The 19,983-nt window shown below is 41.6% G+C and overlaps 2 pseudogenes; both read right to left on the reverse strand.

Moving 5' to 3' along the window:
- Positions 1 to 277: 277 nt before the first annotated feature.
- Positions 278 to 5,785, reverse strand: LOC139000864 (protein SET-like; annotated as a pseudogene).
- A 243-nt stretch (positions 5,786 to 6,028) lies between these two features.
- LOC139000865 (protein SPT2 homolog pseudogene) lies at positions 6,029 to 8,019 on the reverse strand (annotated as a pseudogene).
- Positions 8,020 to 19,983: the final 11,964 nt, after the last annotated feature.

Genomic DNA, 19,983 nt, shown 5'->3' on the forward strand with positions numbered 1-19,983 from the left:
TGATTCCATTAAGTTTTTCTTGAGACAGGAAGGGATAAAAATGAATTTGGAACAGAAAGGGGCAAAGATTCTTTTCCCACTGTATTCTGCTCAAGGTACACCGCCCCCCCCCCCCCAAAGAAGGTGAGAACCATGGTGTAAAGATGGTCTAAAGGAGAGAAAAGAGACCTCAAAAACAGGGCGACTGAGCACAAGGGGCAGGAGAAGGAAAAGAATAAATAGACTGCGACTTGCTCCCAGGGACTGGAAAAAATTTAAAAAGGTTGGGACCCATCAGTGTTCATTAGTCATCTTCTCCTTCATCTTCCTCTCCTTCTTCCCCCTCATCATCAGCATCATCTTCTTCCCCTTCCCCTTCTTCATCATCTATGTCAGGAACCAAGTAGTACTGTAATGGATTTGGCCAAATGTCATCTTTGATGACTTCTCCTAACTCATCTGCACCTGCATCAGAATGGTCAGTAACCAGGTAAAGAAGCTTTCTGGTTCCTCATCCTGTCTCTTCCTGCTGGCTTTATTCTGTGTTTGACTTGAATGTTTCATCAAATCCTTTCCAGATTTCCATTTGATTTCAGTGAACTTTGAAGGTGGATCACCACTCTCACTCAGATGAAACTCTTTGGAGCAAACTTTATTTTCAAAGTAAGGATTATCATCAAAATAAAAATCTATTCTGTAACCTGATTTAATATCTTCAAATTCTGTCACTTCAACTCTTGTCAAATAATGCAGTGCCTCTTCATCCTCTTCCCCAAGCAGTGCAGACACTTGTGGATGGTTGACAAATGTTGTTATCCCAAAATGTGGGATTTTGACAATCAATTCTGACCTCTTCTGAAAAAATGGTTGGCAGAGTTGTTATATTTCTGTTCTACTTTCAAAATCTCCTCACTGGCTTATTCATTAAGTCTGTCTATTTCATTTTATACTTTTTTTTTAATCTTTATTGTTCAGATTATTACATTTGTTCCTCTTTTTCCCCCCCATAACTCCCCTCCTTCCAGCTCCCACCCCACCCTCCACCCTCACTCCCCACCCACTGTGTTCATCCATAGGTGCATGATTTTTGTCCAGTCACTTCCCGCATCTCCCACACCCCTTTTCCCCCCAAGAATAGTTAGACCATTCCCTTTCTATGTCCCTGATTCTATTATAATCACCAGTTCATTCTGTACATCAGGTTATTTATTCACTTGATTCTTAGATTCATTTGTTGATAGATGCATATTTGTTGTTCATAATTTGTATCTTTACCTTTTTCTTCTTCTTCCTCTTCTTAAAGGATACCTTTCAGCATTTCATATAATACTGGTTTGGCGGTGGTGAACTCCTTTAGCTTTTCCTTGTCTGTGAAGCTCTTTATCTGACCTTCAATTCTGAATGATAGCTTTGCTGGATAAAGTAATCTTGGTTGTAGGTTCTTGGTATTCAGCACTTTGAATATTTCTTGCCATTCCCTTCTGGCCTGCAAAGTTTCTGTTGAGAAATCAGCTGACAGTCGTATGGGTATTCCCTTGTAGGTAATTGAGCCTCTTTCTCTTGCTGCTTTTAAGATTTTCTCTTTGTCTTTTGCTCTTGGCATTTTAATGATGATGTGTCTTGGTGTGGTCCTCTTTGGATTCCTTTTGTTTGGGGTTCTCTGCGCTTCTTGAACCTGTAAGTCCATTTCTTTCTCCAGGTGGGGGAAGTTTTCTGCCATTATTTCTTGAAATAGGTTTTCAATATCTTGCTGTCTCTCATCTTCTGGCACTCCAATAATTCTGATATTAGACCGCTTAAAGCTGTCCCAGAGGCTCCTTACACTATCTTCACACTTTCGGATTCTTTTTTCATTTTGCTTTTCCAATTGGGTGTTTTTTGTCGAATCTTTGGTTTGAGTCTTGAGCTCCTCTGGTCTGCTATTGGGTATAATATTCTTTATTTCAGTCCGTGTATGCTTACTTTCTAATTTCTTTATCGTAGCATCGAGGGTCTCATTAGTTTTCGTGAGGCTCTGCACAAATTTATGGCAAGCCCTCAAAATTGCGATTCTTAGCTCCATATCCTCCATTTCTGTCATGTTTTTTTGTCTCCGCATCTTTTATGCTTTCTTGGTGCACCCCCTTGTGGTCTCTGTGCGCAGTCTTGTTCTAGCCAAGCCTTAATTGTTGTAGTTAACACTAGAGGGATTTGACCACCAGGCCGACTGGCTGTAGGAATCAGCTGTGCGGAAAACGTCTGTCTTCTGGGGAGGCGCTAATCCAGCCTTTGCCTGAGGCGATCGGCAAATGGCTGTACGCAGGGCTTGGGCGGGCGGGATCAACAGGGCGGGGGGAGGGAGCCGCTATGGCCGCTCTCAGTCCGTCCCCAGGGGTTCTGCCTCTCTGTCCCAGCAACCGCTGCAAACCTCGGAGGGGCCGTAGCCAGACAGTCCCGCTTCTCCCGTTTGAGTCTGGGTCCCTAGAGACTTGCCCGGATCTGTAGCCCAGAGTCTGAGACTCACTCCTGATTGAAAACGACAACCGCGCCCTCAGCCGCCAGCCCGCTTTGCACGCCCACCACCTCACCACCGCACCACCGTACCTTTAAATTTTCCACACTACGCCTCCTCTGAGCGTCGGAATGCTGTTGTTTTTTCTTCTAGTTGAAGAGTCTCTCCTCAGCCAGCCTTCCTGTGGTTCTGGTTGATGTCCGTTCCGACTTTTAGTTGTATTTTTGAAGTGGTTGTTTACGGCGGCAATCTCCGGTGTTTACCTATGCCGCCATCTTCGATCTCTCTCCAAAAACAAAACCTTCATTTTATACTTCATCAATATGTTCAATCGCGTCTTGCTGTTCGTTTTCTCTCTGGCACATCCTAAGGGTCGGCTTCTTCTCTAGCTTGGGGGCTGGAGGCAGTTTTGGTTTCTTCATTTGAGATGGGAGTGAGGGACTGATGTTTGGGGGCTATGCTGTGAGGAAAGTCCGAGGATCTGAATGCTGGGAAGTCACCGGGCTCGAAGGCATGCTGAGCACTATTCTATGGCATTTCTATACACCAATAGTGAACTTACAGAAAGAGAGATTAAAAAAACAATCCCATTTACTATTGCACACAAAAAAATTAAGATACTTAGGAATAAACTTAACTAAGGAGGTAAAAGAACTCTACTCATAAAACTACAGAATGTTGAAAAAAGAGATAGAGAGATAAAGAAAGACATAAACAGATGGGAGAACATACCATGTTCATGGATTGGTAGAATCAACATCATTAAAATGTTCATACTACCCAAAGCAATCTATAGATTCAATGCACTCCCCATTAAAATACCAACAGTATATTTCAAAGACCTAGAACAAACACTCCAAAAATTTATCTGGAATAAAAAAAGATCCCAAATAGCTGTGGCAATCCTGAGAAAGAAGAACAAAGTAGAAGAGATCTCAATACCAGATATCAAGCTGTATTACAAAGCCACTGTTCTCAAAACTGCCTGGTATTGGCACAAGAACAGACATATCAATTAATGGAATAGAATAGAGAACCCAGAAATTGACCCAAACCACTATGCTTAATTAATATTTGACAAAGGAGGCAAGAGCAAACAATGAAGTCAAGAAAGTCTCTTCAATAAATGTGTTGGGAAAATTAGACAGATACATGAAAAAAAAAATGAAACTAGACCACCAACTTACACCATACACAAAAATAAACTGAAAATGGATAAAGGACTTAAATGGGAGACTGGAAACTATAAAAATCTTAGAAGAATCCATAGGTAGCAAAATTTCAGACATGTGCCGAAGCAATATTTTCACCGATACAATTCCTAGGGCAATGGAAACTAAAGAGAAAATAGACAAATGGGACTACATCAAAATAAAAAGCTTCTGCACAGCAAAAGAAACCATCAACAAAACAACAAGAAAGCCCACTGCATGGAAGAACATATTCGCCAATGTTACATCCGATAAGGGACTAATCTCCAACATTTATAGGGAACTCATACAACTTAACAAAAGGAAGATAAACAACCCAATCAAAAAATGGGCACAGGACCTAAATAGATACTTTTTGAAAGAGAACATGAGGAAGGCCAAGAGACATATGAAACATGCTCAAAGTCACTATTATCTGAGAGATGCAAATCAAAACAACAATGTGGTACCATCTCACACCTGTCAGAATGGCTATCAACAAATCAACAAATGACAAGTGCTGGAGAGGATGCGGAGAAAAAGGAACCCTCGTGCATTGCTGGTGGGAATGCAGACTGGTGCAGCCACTGTAAAGAACAGTATGGAGTTTTCTCAAAAAACTAAATATGGAACTCCCATTTGACCCAGTAATCCCACTTCTAGGAATATATCCCAAGAAACTAGAAACACTAATCAGAAAGGATGTATGCAACCCTATGTTCATAGTAGCACAATTTACAATAGCTAAGAATTGGAAACAGCCTAAATGCCCATCAGCAGATGAGTGGATTAAAAAACTGTGGCACATCTACACAATGGTACATCTACACTGCTGTAAAAAGTAACTCCTACCATTCGCAACAGCATGGATGGTCTTGAAGAGCATTATGCTAAGCGAAATAAGTCAGTTAGAGAAAGATAAATATCACATGATCTAACTCATTTGTGGAATATAATGAACAACATAAACTGATGAATAAAAATAGATCCAGAGACTTAAAAGCATTGAACAGACCATCCAACCTCAGAGGGAAGGCAGGGGAGGGTGTGAGGGTGGGGTAAGAGATCAACCAAAGAACTTGTATGTATGCATATAAGCATAACCAATGAACACAGACAGTAGGGAGTGAGGGCATGTGCTTGGTGGTGGGAGCAGCCAGGGGAAAAAGAAGACATATGTAATACTTTAAACAATAAAGAATTTTTAAAAATTAGAGAAACTCCTGGTAAAGTTCTCTTCCTACACCAGTTTTTTTCCAACTAAATCTTTTAGAAAGGAATTGGAGACAACTGTAGGGTCTTTCTCATTTTTATTTCTTAATGATGAGCTCAAAATCAGTATGTCCAATGCAAAATTTTGGTACTCTTCATTCCCACCTTTTAAACTTTATATATTTATTTCCTCTTGATACACATGAATTTAGTTTTTGGGTTTTGTCATTAATTGCTAAGGAATTTTAAGATAAAAATGCGGTCATTAACATCACGAGATACAAGGGCACTTTGGATTTCAAAATATCTTTATAGTGGGGGAGTAAGAGAAGCCTCACGTGTCACTTGCTTATTTTTTAAACTATTACTCTTTCAACTCTAATCTTTGAATAATATATTTTTTCTACAATATAAAATGACTTTTTAAATAAAATCAGCACCGTAACATTATCTATTTTACAATAAATCTGAAAGAAAAATTTGGAAAAGAATATTCTTACACCAAATGGAATAACTTGTTTTTTAACTTAAAATTTTTTTGGTTAATTGCCTAAACACCTAAATCAGTGAATAAGAATTCTCAGCATCCAATCCATGAATATAGAATACAATATAATTTATTCTACTTTTTACTTCAAAGCCACAGAGATGACATCCATATAATTATAAAGCCTACTCTACATTTTCAAGTTCTCAATCCAAACATATGGATTAGAACAGGTGACTTTATTCCTGGCAACATTCATGGAAGGGCCAGATTCCTCATAAAAAGACAAAATAAGTTTGATTGGGAGCCGGCCATTGCCGTACTCACCCATCAACAGAATTATGGAAGTCAAGAGGCAATCTTTTTTTCCTTTTTAAAATAGCAAAGGAACAAAAGAAGATTGGCTGACTGTTGAGTGGGCCCCATGTTAGAGTGCATAGCTCATCAGGATCAGGGCCAGCACCTGTGAGCAGTTATGTCATCTGCACTATAGCTTTTACCCCGGAAGGTATTTGAAAATACTTTACGCTCAAAATATATGTATCCATTCCTTGTCCGTGAGGTCCCAAGTATAAATCTAAAGTGATAATGGGCTTCTTCAGTCTGAAGGCAGGACTTCTTTGCAGTAGGGTGTCTCCAGAGTTTCACAAAAATAAATAAAAGCAGCAGCTAACGTCTTTTCAGCTTCTTGACCTTTCTGCATTTCGTTGCTTCTTCCTCCTGTCTCATTCCCTCAAAGTCCTCTTGCATACCGGGTCTTAAACTCTTTGCTTCTTCCTTCTGCAGTTCTCTCCAACTACTCTCTATGTAACATAAGGCATAATCACTTTCATCTTTGTATTTTTTTCGGTCATAGCCAAAGAATGTGCTTGGATATTTTTTCCTGAGATTCTCCTTCATCTTTGATAAAATCTTCCATTTCGGAGTCATAGTCCTCATGTTCCTCCTCTTCACATTCTCAGGGTCTTTTGTAACCTCTAGGAAAGGGAAGCTTTTCAGGACCTTGGGCAGATCTGCAGCCAGCTAAGGAAAGCTTCATTCCATTCATTTGTTCATTGCTGGGCTGGTAATGATATTCTTAGAAGATACTGTTTCTGAGACAAAAGTGCATTTGGGCTTATGGGGAGGATCTGAGCTACTAACTCTTCACCCAGGTCCCAAGCTGCTCACTGGTCTTCTAGGGCCTGAACTGCTGATAGGCCATCCAGCTGGAACTGAGCCACTTACTGATCCCCCAGAGCCACTGACTGACCTCCCGGGGGGGGGGGGCGGCATTGAGCCACTCACTGGTCATTGGTCATGTGGACTGTGCACAGGCCACCCAGGGCCACCAGAACTGACCTCTGACTTCCCAGAACCACCTGAGCCACTGATGGGTCGTCCAGAGCCCCCTGTACTACTGACTGTCCTTCCAGGAGGATTTGAGTCACTGGCTGGCCTCTTGGTCCCACTGATTGATCACTCAGGTCCTGAGCTGGGGCTGCCATTCTGGCACCTGGGCATGGAGCCAGAACTAACTGTAGGCCAAACACTCTCTGTGCTGGGCTGCCCAGGAGCTGGGCTGGAGCTGCCTGGCTGCCTGACACCTGGACTCTTAGCCTTATGTGGGGTGACCATGGGTCCAGGTATGGAATGGCTAGGATGGGGAGGAGATTTTTGGCTTTGTGCTCAGTAACAGATTTCTGAGTCCTTTTAGCAGAAGCCTTTGGAACACTTGGTGAATAGGTGCTCGAGTGGGTCTTTCCAGGCCCATTGAAAACAGGCCTGTCATGGTTCTTCCGAAACGAGGGTTGGGAGCAGTTGCTAGATCCTACTTTGGGCCTCTCTCCTGGCACAGATTTGGATGAAAACAAACCTAAATGTTTCTTATTAGCTGCGCTGGGTCTAGATTTCTTTTCAGCGTGAGGAAGGGCAGTGCCCTTGGGAGAAGGATGCTTGTCCCCAGAAACTCTGCTAGGTTTCATGCCCATACTTTCTGTCTGAGAGGGCACCTTTTTGGTCAGAGGCAGTCCTGCATCTGCCTCAGGTTCCTTTTTCATATGTCTTCCTTCCCTCCCTAAGTTCTTGTGCAGTCATAGGCCACTTTTCTAGTTTTTTTCACTACCTTGATTTCCACTGGTTCGTACTGCTTTTTCTCAGCCAGCCTGAGTAGGTCAGTGAAGTCATGATGGTGGGGCACTTTTAAGGGGGACCTTTGGTTTATTTTCAACTTTGGGAGGAGGTTCTTGCTCTTCTTCATACTCCTGCTCTGATGCTGCCTGATTGTGTTCTAAGAATTCTTCCTCTTCTTCCATCTCATACTCTTGGTCTGTTCCCTGACTAGTATGGCTTTCCATTGCCTGTCTTTTCTTTGACTTTTCCTCAACAGGAATCCCATTTAACCATGGAAATTGTCCTTTGTCCTCTTGGCCATAGCTCTTGCTTTCGTGTCATGTTTTAGCTCAATTCGATTTTTGAGTAGTTCTTCTTTTTCCTTTTCCTCTATGGCTTTTCTTCTGAGCTCCTCCTCTTTTCTTTTGAGAAAAGCTTGCACACTGCTGATTGGACACCTTTAACTTTTGGGTCTTTTTGGCAGGACCCACTGCCAAACTATACCTTTTCAGTGTGCTGTTGGTTCCTTGTCCTTTAGAAGCTATCATGAGAATTTCCCTGAAATCCATGTTGACCGAACTGGATAGAATGGGCCGCCTCTCAGAGAGGGATGAGAACGCATCTTACCTGGCGGCCAGCTGCAGCCAAATGAACTGGCTGGCCGCCTCTTTCCTACCTCTACTCAGCACCACCACTTTCGGCGCTGTCCAAGGTGGTCTGCCCACCCCCTTCCTCAAACGGCTTATATCCTTACAGGTCCAACGCTGCGCTCCCACCTTTGAAACTTTAAATAAAAGTTTTACATCCACAGATAAATTAGTAGATTGTTCCACATTCATTGACATAATCATTCAGTTGAGAATAAGTTACTTTAGTTTAATTGTTAAATCTTAGTTCAGCCTGGTTGGTGTGGCTCAGTGGATTTAGTATTCTCTCAGGCACCAAGAGGTCGCTGGTTCGATTCCTGGTCAGGGCACATGCCAGGGTTGTGGGCTCAATTCCCAGAAGGGGGCATGCAGGAGACTGCCAATTGAAGTGATAGCTCTACCTCATCGATGTTTTAGTCTCTCTCTCCTTATCCCTTCCTCTCTCTCTCTGAAAATCAATATTACCATATATTTTTTAAAATCTTAGTTCAGAAAATGGTGATGGACACGTACTTCCAAAATGTCTGAATACTTGCTTATATGGTGAAGAAACAAAAGTTCATATCGATTTTTTTACTAACAATCAATAATCTTATTTATTTAATATCTTTTTTATTTATTTCAGAAAGGAAGGGAGAGGTAACATGCATATAAATACATATCCTTTAAAACAGTACATAAAATATATAATCAAAGAAAATGTACAATGGCAACAAAACACATAAGATGCCTAGGAATGACCCACAATCTGTATAAATAAAACTTTAAAATGCTACCCAATAACAGAGCTTGAACAACTGGACAGTAACATCATATTCTTGGGAAGAACAATCATAATGATGTCAATCTCCCAATGTTGATTATAAATTTATTATGATTTGATTAAAATATCAGCAAGATTTTAAAGACCAAAACAAGCTCATTTAAGTTCACATGTTAAAATGAAAAATGTAAAAGAAAATTCTGGCATAGCCAGCATGGCTCTGTGGTTGACCCATGTATCAGGAGGTTACAGTTCGATTCCTGGTCAGGGCACATGCCCTGGTTGCAGGCTTGATCTCCCCAGTGGGGAGCGTACAGGAGACAGCTCTCTCATCATTGATGCTTCTGTCTTCCTCTCCCTTCCTCTCTGAAATTAATAAACATATTTTAAAATAGAATTCTGAGAAAAACAAATAAATGAATAAAAGCTACCCCAACCAGATAGAACAATGTATTGTGTTATAAACTACAGTAATTTAAAAACTTGGGCAATGTCCTGTAAATAGATAAACTGATGGAACAGAAAACAAAGTCCAGTGATAGACTCAAATACATATGGAAATTTGGTAAAATAAAAATATCTCCTTAGATCAGTGGGAAAATATGCATTATATAATAAAGAATGTTAGAAAAACTGAATGGAGAAAAATACTGAACCAAAATCAACTCATTTTACTCATAACTAATATAAAAACTGAAAGCTACTGAAAACCCAAGGGTACAAAGATATCAAAAGTGAAAGAATGGAAAAAATATATTAAGCAAACATAAGCCAAATAAAAAGTATATGATAACACAGAACACTTGAAGGAAAAAAGCATTACTATAAATAAAGAGCACTTCATATCAATAATTTCATTTTACCAGAAATATCCAAATTCACAAGCACTTCATAACATGAAATCAAAGTACATACAAGAGAGCTACAAGGGAAACTAGATACATCTATAATCATAATAAATTTAATACACCTCTCTCCTTCAGAGACAGAGCATACCTCTTTCAGAACCAATAGCCTCACACAAAGAATTCAGTGAAGATGTAAAACACTTCAACAACCTGAGCAGCAAACTGCATTCAACATTCAGATAACCCACTGCACCCAACAACCTTTCCTGCTAAAGGCATGAAGATGTTATTCCCAAGCTGCACATGCATACAAGTCCTTTGGTTGATCTCTCCCTTGCCCCCACCCTCCCTTGTCTTCCCTCTGAGGTTTGACGGTCTGTTTGATGCTTCTCTGTCTCTGGATTTATTTTTGTTCATCAATATTTTGTTCATTAGATTCCACAAATGAGTGAGATCATGTGATATTTATCTTTCTCTGACTGGCCTATTTAGCTCAGCATAATACTCTTCAGGTCCCTCCATGCTATTGTGAATAGTAAGTTATTTCTTTTTTACAGCTGCATAGTATTCCATTATGTAAATGTACCATAGTTTTTTAATCCATTCATCTGCTGATGGGCACTTAGCTGTTGCCAAATCTTAGCTATTGTAAATTGTGCTGGGTGCATATAGTTTTTCTGCTTGGTGTTTCTGATTTATTGGGATATAGTCCTAGAAGTGAGATTACTGGGTCAAATGGGAGTTCCATATTTAAGTTTTTGAGGAAACTCCATACTGTTTTCCACAGCGGCTGCATTCCCACCAGCAGTGCACAAGGGTTCCTTTTTCTCCACATCCTTGCCAGCACTTGTCGTTTGGTGATGATAGGAAGGTTCTTAGTTTTAAAAGTTCTGAAACACGCTCCTAAATAGCATTTCATTCAGCACTTAGAGATGCTCCACTATAGCCGCCCCTGTCCTGCTGACCTGCACTGAGGAGCTCCTCCCAAGACGCACGTGAGACGGCAGCGGAGGAGCACTTCAATTATTTTTTACGTGAACCTGCTGGACTATGAAGCAGGTTTCAACTAACTTCAAAGAATTGAAATTATATACAATATGTTTCTTGTTGTCATTGTAGTTAATCCAGAAATCAGGAACAGAGGTACCTAGAAACTCCTTATATTTAAAGGTTGTGAAATACACGTCTAACCCAAAAAATACATCACAATTCAAGTTAAAAAATAAGTCGAACTGAATGATAATACCACATACCAAAACTTATGAAAAAATGTGCACTCATAAATGCATATATTAGGAATAAAAGTTGAAAATTTACATTTTTTGCAGCCATATTAAAATTTAAAATAGTAAATTAAATAGAGAGAAAAGAGAAGAAAGAAAATGTGCACATGTAGGGATGTCTGAAGGGGGATATACTTAAAATGATAGCAGTTTTTTTAACTCTTAGGGTAGAATTTTGAATTAACTCTATATTTTATTGCTTAAGTAAACTGCACACACAAAGCTATTTTCATTTTAGGAAAAATGTTCTAGAGGAAAACATGGGATAATCTACACTAATAAAAGAGAAACATGCAAATTGGTGTCACTCTGCTACACCCACCCGCCAATCAGAGCAACTATGCAAATTAACCCAACAAAGATGGCAGTTAATTTGCATATGCAGGTGTGGAGCGAAGACTGAAGACTGAAGAGGCTTGGCTTCTCCACTGCAGCCACAGCAGAGAAGCCAAGCCTATCTGCAGCCGGACCAAAGGCCTGGGTCCCGGGTGCCGGAGGAAAGCCGGTGCTGGCAGCCAGGGGAAGGAAGGCCTATTGTGCGAATCTTTGTGCAACGGGCTTCTAGTCCTATAATAAAAGGCTAATATGCAAACTGACCAAATGGCAGAACAACTGGTCGCTATGATATGCACTGACCACCAGGGGACAGATGCTCAATGAAGGAGCTGCCCCCTGGTGGTCAGTGTGCTCCCACAGGGGGCATGCTGCTCAACCAGAAGATGGGCTCACCACTGAGTGCAGCAGTGGTGGCAGGAACCTCTCCCACCTCCACAGTAGTGCTAAGGATGTCCAACTGACAGCTTAGGCCCCTCAGTAGGACATCCCCGGAAGGTTCCCGGATGCAAGAGGGAGCAGGCTGGGCTGAGGCCCCCCCGCCCCCAGTGCACAAATTCCATGCATGGACCTCTAGTTTATAAATGATAAGCTAGACTGTTGTGATGGCAACACAAGTTTTTTCTTTGCTCACCAAGCCTGGTCTCTTAGTCTAAAGAGAATAAAAATTCTTCCTAATTGTTTAGCCCAAAGTGGCTCCTTTCATAATCTGCACCTCTTCATGTGCAATCCGAGCAGTTCTGAGAAAGGGAACCCCTAAAGCTTGGAGTCCCTGGAATCTACCTGAGCCTCGTTCTAACATTTATAAGCAATGTTCTTTTGAACACAGAACTGATTTCTCAGGGTTTTCATTTTGTAACTTGGAAAAAATCCTTTTTTTTCTTTTTGGTTAGTCCTCACCTGAGAATATTTTCTCCATTAATCTTTTAAAGAGTGGAAGGGAGGAAGGGAGCAGGAAAAAAAGAGAAAAGTCAATGTGAGGGAGACACATCGATTATTTGCCTCCTGTACTCATGGGGGATCAAACCTACAACTCAGGTATACGCCCTTGACTGGGAATCAAACCTGCGACTCTTCCCATGTGGGCTGACCCTCTAACCACTGAACAATACCAGCCAGACCAAATTCTCCTGTGTTATAGCTTAGAACATTTATTGCTGACAGACTGAGCCTCAGTGCCTTCCCTCTGCCTCCAGAGAGACTATAAGATGGAACCACACAGCTCACTAGACTGACAGGGAAGCAGTGCACTCCAGATGCTGGTGGTCAGCTGCAGGACATGCTCATGAAAAGTGGTCCCACAGGAAATGTTCACTAATGTCCACCTGCCTCTCGAATCAGGAAAAATCCTGCTAGTCGTCCTGTATCTGTGACCTACTGTTTGCCCCATGTCCCAACACCATCTACACTAATAAAAGACAAAGATGCTAATTGACAGTACCTTTGCTAAGCCATAAGCCTCGCCCACCAGCCAATCAGAGCGACTATATGCAAATTAACCCAACCAAGATGGCAGCCAGCAGCCACGAAGCTGGAGCAAGCAGGAGGCTTGGTTGCCCGGGCAAAGGAGGAAGCCAAGCTTCCCGCGTGCTCTGAGCTGGCTGTGGCCTCTGCAAAAGGCAACAAAGTTTCAATTATAGAAGCTAAATAAATCCCAGATACCTGCTTCCAGCAAGCCTCCACTGGAAGCTTGGGTGGCTGGGGGCCATGGCCAGCCTGAAAACGGCCCTCAGCCCCTCACCCAGGCTGGCCAGGCACTCCTATATAATAAAAGGGTAATATGCAAATTGACCCTAACAGCAGAATGACTGGGAATGACTGGTCACTATGACACACACTGACCACCAGGGGGCAGATGCTCAATGCAGGAGCTGCCCCCTGGTGGTCAGTGCGCTCCCACAGGGGGAACTCTTCTCAGCCACAAGCCAGGCTGACAGCTGCCAGTACAGCAGTGGTGGTGGGAGCCTCTCCCACCTCCTCAACAGCGCTAAGGATGTCCGACTGCAGCTTAGGCCTGCTCCCCACTTGCAAGTGGACATCCCCCGAGGGCTCCCAGGCTTCCAGAGGGATGTCTTACTGCCAGCTTAGGCCCGATCCCCTAAGCCAGCAGGTGGTCATCCCCCGAGGGGTCCCAGACTGCAAGAGGGCACAGGCCAGGCTGAGGGATCCCCCTGGGTGCACAAATTTTTGTGCACCAGGCCTCTAGTTTATTTTATAAGGCACATTTTCACAACTGATCTAAGGAGACATCTTTATCTTACAAAATTTATGAATGGATTTCGGTAACTTACTAAACCTTCTATTCTGTTCAGTTAATTTGCATACAAATGAATGTGAAGAACAATGAGGTAATATTTGGTATATAAAACGCTTTGGGAAATGGTGGAGCAGGGTGATATTTAGGAAAAGCGCAGCACACTTGGCAGGTTATGTTTCTAAGACAACCCCAAAACAACAGGACATGTACAGGTGGGGGTGGTCAACAGGCTCCTGTTTGGAGCCTTAAGGCCTAAAGCTGAGGCAAATAGGCTGATGTTCCCTCCTGGAACCAGGTATCATCATGGAAACCTCTTAGGAAGAAATGGGGGAGAACTACAGGTTCTTTCTTAACTTACCTGACAATTTAAAATCAACATGCACAATGCAAGGCTGTGTCCTCTTTATTCCCACCTTTGGACGTTAAATTAAAGTTTTACATCCAGAAACTAAATTAGTAGATTGTTCCAAATTTCATTGATAAAATCATCCAGTCCCAAAAATGTTTCTTTAGATAACTTGATAAATCTTAGTTCAGGACAGGGTGAAGTAGATGTACTTCCAAAGTTTACACTCTATGAAATATCAGGTTACTGGCTTATGTGGGGGAGAAACAAACTTCCCTCTAAACTCAAGGTTCTTTTCTGGTCTAATAATCAAATAGATATGACACAGATTAGCAACAGATAATAACCACCTGTAAGACACACGTATGGATAGGCCCCTCAGATACATAAGAGAGTCAGAGACCCTTCCTGCAGGAGAGGCTGAATCAAAAAGAAAACATGGGTACACAAGGCCTTCGGAGCTTGGGGCCTTCCAGTCCTTGCAAAATGATATGAGCAGATGCTTTAGGAGATGCTATCCCTAATATGTACACTAGGGGGCAGCAGAGAAGAGCATTTCCTTGGGCAGGAAAAGGGGCGGGGCCACAGGTTCTTTCTGAGTCCTGCTCTTCCACAAACAGCTTAAGATCAAGATTCCAAGTATTGGCATCAGGGTGGCAGAATTTTGATCCCTTCATAAGGAATGTGAATTGTCTGTGACACCAGTATTCTTTAGATTGGTAAATGCATGAACAAACTCCTTTCTAGAAATAAACTTTCTCATAGTACAATTTTTTATGTTCCACAGGACATGTTTGCTAATACAGTGGGGCCTTGACTTATGAGTGTCCCAACTAACGAGTTTTTCGAGATACAAGCCGTCTCTCAGCCGATTTTTTGCTTTGAGTTGCGAGCTAAAATTCGCGTTATGAGCCAGCTTCAGATACCCCACGGCTAGTTGGCCCAGCGAATGTCACAGTGAACGCCACAACATCAGCCCAGCATCACGCGTCTCACTCGTTCACAATTGATTTGACATACGAGTAATTTGAGTTATGAGCTCCGTCACAGAACGAATTAAACTCGTAAGTCAAGGCTCCACTGAAGTCCCAATGTCTTTAGTTCCTCTATAAGATGAAGCTGTTATAGTGTACCCCGTGAAGGACACCTCAAGAAGTCGAATTAAAGAGTCATATTTATTGCAAATCCGGGACTACGAGGGGGCATTTCACTCTCCCAAATCTTGCAGTGTCCTCCCAGCTGCAACACCAGATTTATATAGGCAAAAATCACAAAGGTATTGATTACATCCCAGGGTTTGGAATGAGGAACCTGGTTCGCAAAAGAGCAGTTTACAGAAGCAGAATTAAGCATATTAATTATAGTTTTGGGTCTCCAGATCACTGAGTTGACAGGAACACATTATCTAGAGCCCTCGGGTCTTGGGACCACTGAGTTGACAGGGAAACATTATCTGGAACCCTCAGGTCTTGGGATAATTGTGCTGTCCTGGTTCCCAGGTACAGAGGAATTTGCTTTCTAAAACCAGTAAGATCACAATCAATGGGATATTCACATTACAATCAATAAGGCATTCAATCAAATGGGATGATTTATATAATTCAGAAAATCAAAATAACTTTTCTATTGTTAAGCCAAACAGCAGGGTTAGAGTTAAACTACAGTTTCTACCTGCGATGATTGCTACCATACTTCAAAGCAAAGCATGAATAAATCTATGTTCAGTAACCCCACTCCTCACCCAAACTCTCACTATATCACAGCACACAATACACTAACACACACACCGTTTCCCACACGAGCCACCCTCTGCTGGCCCTCTGTAGGCAGACAATCTTCCTGCCTCATCTTTCCTCAGGTTTGTGGAGACACCCCCGGGCCTATGGAGATGCCTCTACATGTCTGCGGAGGCTCAGCAACATGGCGCCACCTGAGGCAGGAGAAGTGTCTCGGGCTCGCTTCCTGGCCCGGCTGAGCTGCAGGACAGTCACTGGACGCCAGCACCACAGGCTGACCGCACAAGCGCCATGTGGGTCAGAGAGGAAACTCAGGTGCTCCCTGCCAAAAACATGACTCCCTGGGAGAAACTGCAGGCACCTGAATATTGTTGCTGTTCTTTTCAAATGCTCACTCTTTAAGGACCGTTCTACACTGTAACTAAGCTTGATTTTTTAGTTTCCAGAATTTGCCATCAAAAGCTTTTCTCTTTGAAATTGTAACATTTGTCATATTGTGACGTTCTCAGATTACCTACAGGGGACACAATTTCATTTACATAAACTTCTGTTTTCTAGAACACCATGCGTCCAGACCCTGACCTCATTTTAAATTCAAAGAAAGTTGTTCCTACTTTATTTAATCATTAAAAAACTCAAAAATAAGAAAGAGAATTTTTCTACCTCCTCACATGATATTTCTTCATGTTTTTTCCCCAAGCTTAAACTGCCTATATATGTGTGTGTCTGCACTTAATCACCACTAATTAGAGAGAGAGAGAAAGGGGAGACAGACAGAGAAACATCCATGTGACAGAAACATGGGTTGGTTGCTGGGATCCCAGCCTCACCCTTTGATGTGCACAGGAGGACAGTTCAGCCGACCGGCAGCTCTACACAGGTATCTCCGTAGCTAACACACATCATCATTGCTTTTGTAAAGCTGGGGAGAGCAAAACAAAAGTAGCTTAGCACAGAAGAAGGAACAGGAGAGAGCCAGGAGGGCACATTGCTCTCTAGACAGGAGCCTAGGGGCGCTGTGTCTCCCGGAGAAACAAAACTCCAAGTGACAAAAGTGAGCAGAGAAAGCTGGCCTCACTGTGGCACCAGCTCTCATCCTGACCACAACCCCATAGCCAGCCCTCCCCGCCCAACCCCCCTCACCCCCCCCACCCTCAGCTCCTCCCCCTGCTCCCCTCTCCCCTCAGGTCCCAGCCATGCTGCTTCCTTCTCTTCCTTCTTCAGGCAGTTTCTGCACTTTGGGAATGTCAGGGAATTTGGACAGTTTTTCTAAGTTGTGGCGACTAGTATTAGGAAACTATTTATGTCACTTACTTCAAACCTAAATTGGTAACTTGTGTTTTCTCTTTTTCTTTCTGATTAGTCTAGTTAGGGTTGGATAACATTTATTGATTTTTTTCCAATAAACAATATTTGATTTCAGTACATTTGTATAGTATTTGTTTATTTACTCTTTCACAAGTACTCATGTCTTTGTTTAACTTTTTCAGCTATATACCTTGGGCCTAGTTTGCTCGTTTTTCTAGCTTAAGGTGGCAGTTAGGGCTACTGACTTTATGCTTTTCTTTGCATCTAATATAACCACATTTTTCTTAGTTACCTAATTTCATTCCACAAATTTTAATGGGTTGTGTTTATATTCAGTTCCAAATATAGTCTAATTTTTCTTGTGATTTTTTTGTCTTTGACCCTTTTATACTGAGGGCCATTAGGATATTTTTAACTTACAAAGTTATGAACTTAAAAATTAGCCTGTTATATTTGGTCACACATTTAATTAACCTCCCCTAATGCGATGGCAGGGGCAGACCCAGTGATTTCTCAGGCCTTAAAAAGGCCAACAGGCCAGACCTTCCCCAACCCTGATGTAGAATATAGTAGTTTTATTCCCAGCTATTTTTGTGACTGAATTCTAATTCTAAACTTTCATATTTTGTATGAAAGAACGTACAATTCTTTTCCACTGAGACATTTTTGTGGCCTAGAATGTAGTCTATGTTGGTGAATATTCCCAATACATTTGGGTGGAAAATGCTCTCTACTGTTGTTGGATAGAGGTTTCTATAAATGACAATAAACTTAAATCAAGTAATAAACCATAACTCTCAGGTTCAGATATTCTATATCCTTGTTGAGTTTTTTCCCTAATTTGTTCTATCAAATTCTAACACTCTTGAGAGGAGAGTGTTAAAATCTCAAGGTTTTCTAGAATTGTCTATTGCTTCTTTCCATTTTGTCAGTTTTGAGTATTTTGAAGTTATATTATTTAATCATACATATTTAGGAGTATCTTCTTGTTGAAATGATCTTTTTCATTATTATGGAATAGCCCTTTTTAACACTGATGATTTTCATTGTTCTAAGATTTCTTTAATGTTAATTCATATAACCACTTCACTTTTCTTATATTAATGTAGTCACCACAGCTTTCTTATAAGAATTTTTAAGTCATTTTAAAGAAATCATTTTACTTGCACACCTCTTGGTCCCTTTATAACTTTACAATTAAAATTTGGGGAGCAGGGTGTGGGGAGCTGATACAGGTTTAAGCCTCGGACTGACCTGTTGGCAAAGTCACAAACAAGTCCCAGCTTAGAGGGCACAGTCCTCTTAGCATAATTAGGCTTGACCTTATAACACTCCCTAGATCTTATCTGGGAAGCTAATGGGCTGAGGGAAGTGCAGGAAGTGTAACTATGATCAAAACAAGTGAAACTCACAAGAACAGTGAGTAACCACTACTTTGTTTACCTCTGACTATAAAATGGTTGGTGCAGCTTGAGCACCAGTAGAACTCCTTCCTCTTGAGTTGGACTTACCTGCCTGGCCCCCCAATATTCCCAAATTATCTCTTGTCTTTTCTCTTTTATTTGTGTCTGGCTCCTCTTCCAGATCCTGAACCCTGAACCACGTGGGATGTGGAGGGAAACATTTACAACATCTGGCACCCGACGGGAAATCTGGAAGTGAAGTCTTCACCTAGAGCAAAAAAACGAAGAATTCACCATAAAGGTGGGGAGATATTTCACCGCACGCAAAGCCCACGATCAGCTGCAGAAGTCTCGATCTGTAAGTAGGGTGGGAACGTTTTCTTAGCCAGGCTAATGGGGCAGGATTCAGCGTAAAAAGTAAGAAACTTTATTATAGATTTTTGATTTGCATGCTTAAGAATTTAAAGCTTCAGAAAGTAATTTCTTATAATTTTTGCTTGATGTTATAGAACATAACCCTTGGTTTCTTGAAGAAGGTACATTAGATCTTGAATGTTTGGCAAAAAGTTACTCAGAACTTGCTCATCAGCAGGAAAAAACTTGCCTCCAAAAACTGTTTTCCCTTGTGGAACATGGTATTTCATTTGCTAGAGCCTTTAAGAGAGGCCAAGGAGGATAAATCTCCTCTCCTTGCACCCTCCGCCCCTAAAGAGGAGCAGAAAGAAAAGAAAAAATGAGAGGAATGACCTTCATGGCTCCCTCCACCTCCATTTCCTAATCCTGAAATATTTAATTCTCTGTTAATAGAATCACCTGTGAAAAAAGGCCAAATTATAAAGAAATTGGAATATTAAAAGGTACTCTCTTAAATCAGGCTGAAAAAAGAGTGCCATGGTCATCTTAATATGGTTTCTTGTCCAAATTAAAATCTTAATATGTATTTGGAATCTAAAATCTGTAATAATAAATGAAACCCCGCTGCCGAATCCACCTCTGGTGCGGAGAGATTCAAAGGTGGCAGGAGAGGGCAGAGCTATCGGCTCGCCCGCAAAAAGACTAGCTTTATTTAAAAATTACCAGAGAACATCTTATGATGACTAAATTTTGGCTAAGATAACCTTGGGTGCTAGCTATTACTTTGGAAAGCGAAATAGGAAAAAATTTAAAATGTCTTTTTCTATTAAGCATGACTTAGGGGGGAAAAAATACGACATCTGAGTCATTTGCTAAAACTTCCCCCAAAGCAGGATGTGGAGAAGGGAAGAAGGGTGCACACGGCGATCCAATATGGACACCCCCTCCCCAAGTATTCTAATTTAGTCTCCTTCTCGTAATTGAAAAGTTTTACAAAATTTAAAAATGCGTCTGGGATTTCTGTGCAGGTGTAAAGAGAAAAGCAGGTTTAAAACTAATGCGCACAACTGTCCTGTTTTTGGACATTTGGATAGAGTTTTGAGCTGGAATTTCTTTGCAAATGTACAAAATAAAACCCAAGACTGATTATTTCCTAAGAAAAATGGCAAATTTGACCCAAGGAAGAAGTGCAGACAGGTTCTAGCGGCGGGATTGGGTTTTCTATAACAAAGAGTAGTTTTGGGATGCTAGTGAA

The sequence above is a fragment of the Myotis yumanensis genome, unplaced genomic scaffold, assembly GCF_028538775.1.
Source record: "Myotis yumanensis isolate MYYU_CA2020_CCGP unplaced genomic scaffold, mMyoYum1.0.hap1 SCAF_37, whole genome shotgun sequence".
NCBI lineage: Eukaryota > Metazoa > Chordata > Mammalia > Chiroptera > Vespertilionidae > Myotis > Myotis yumanensis.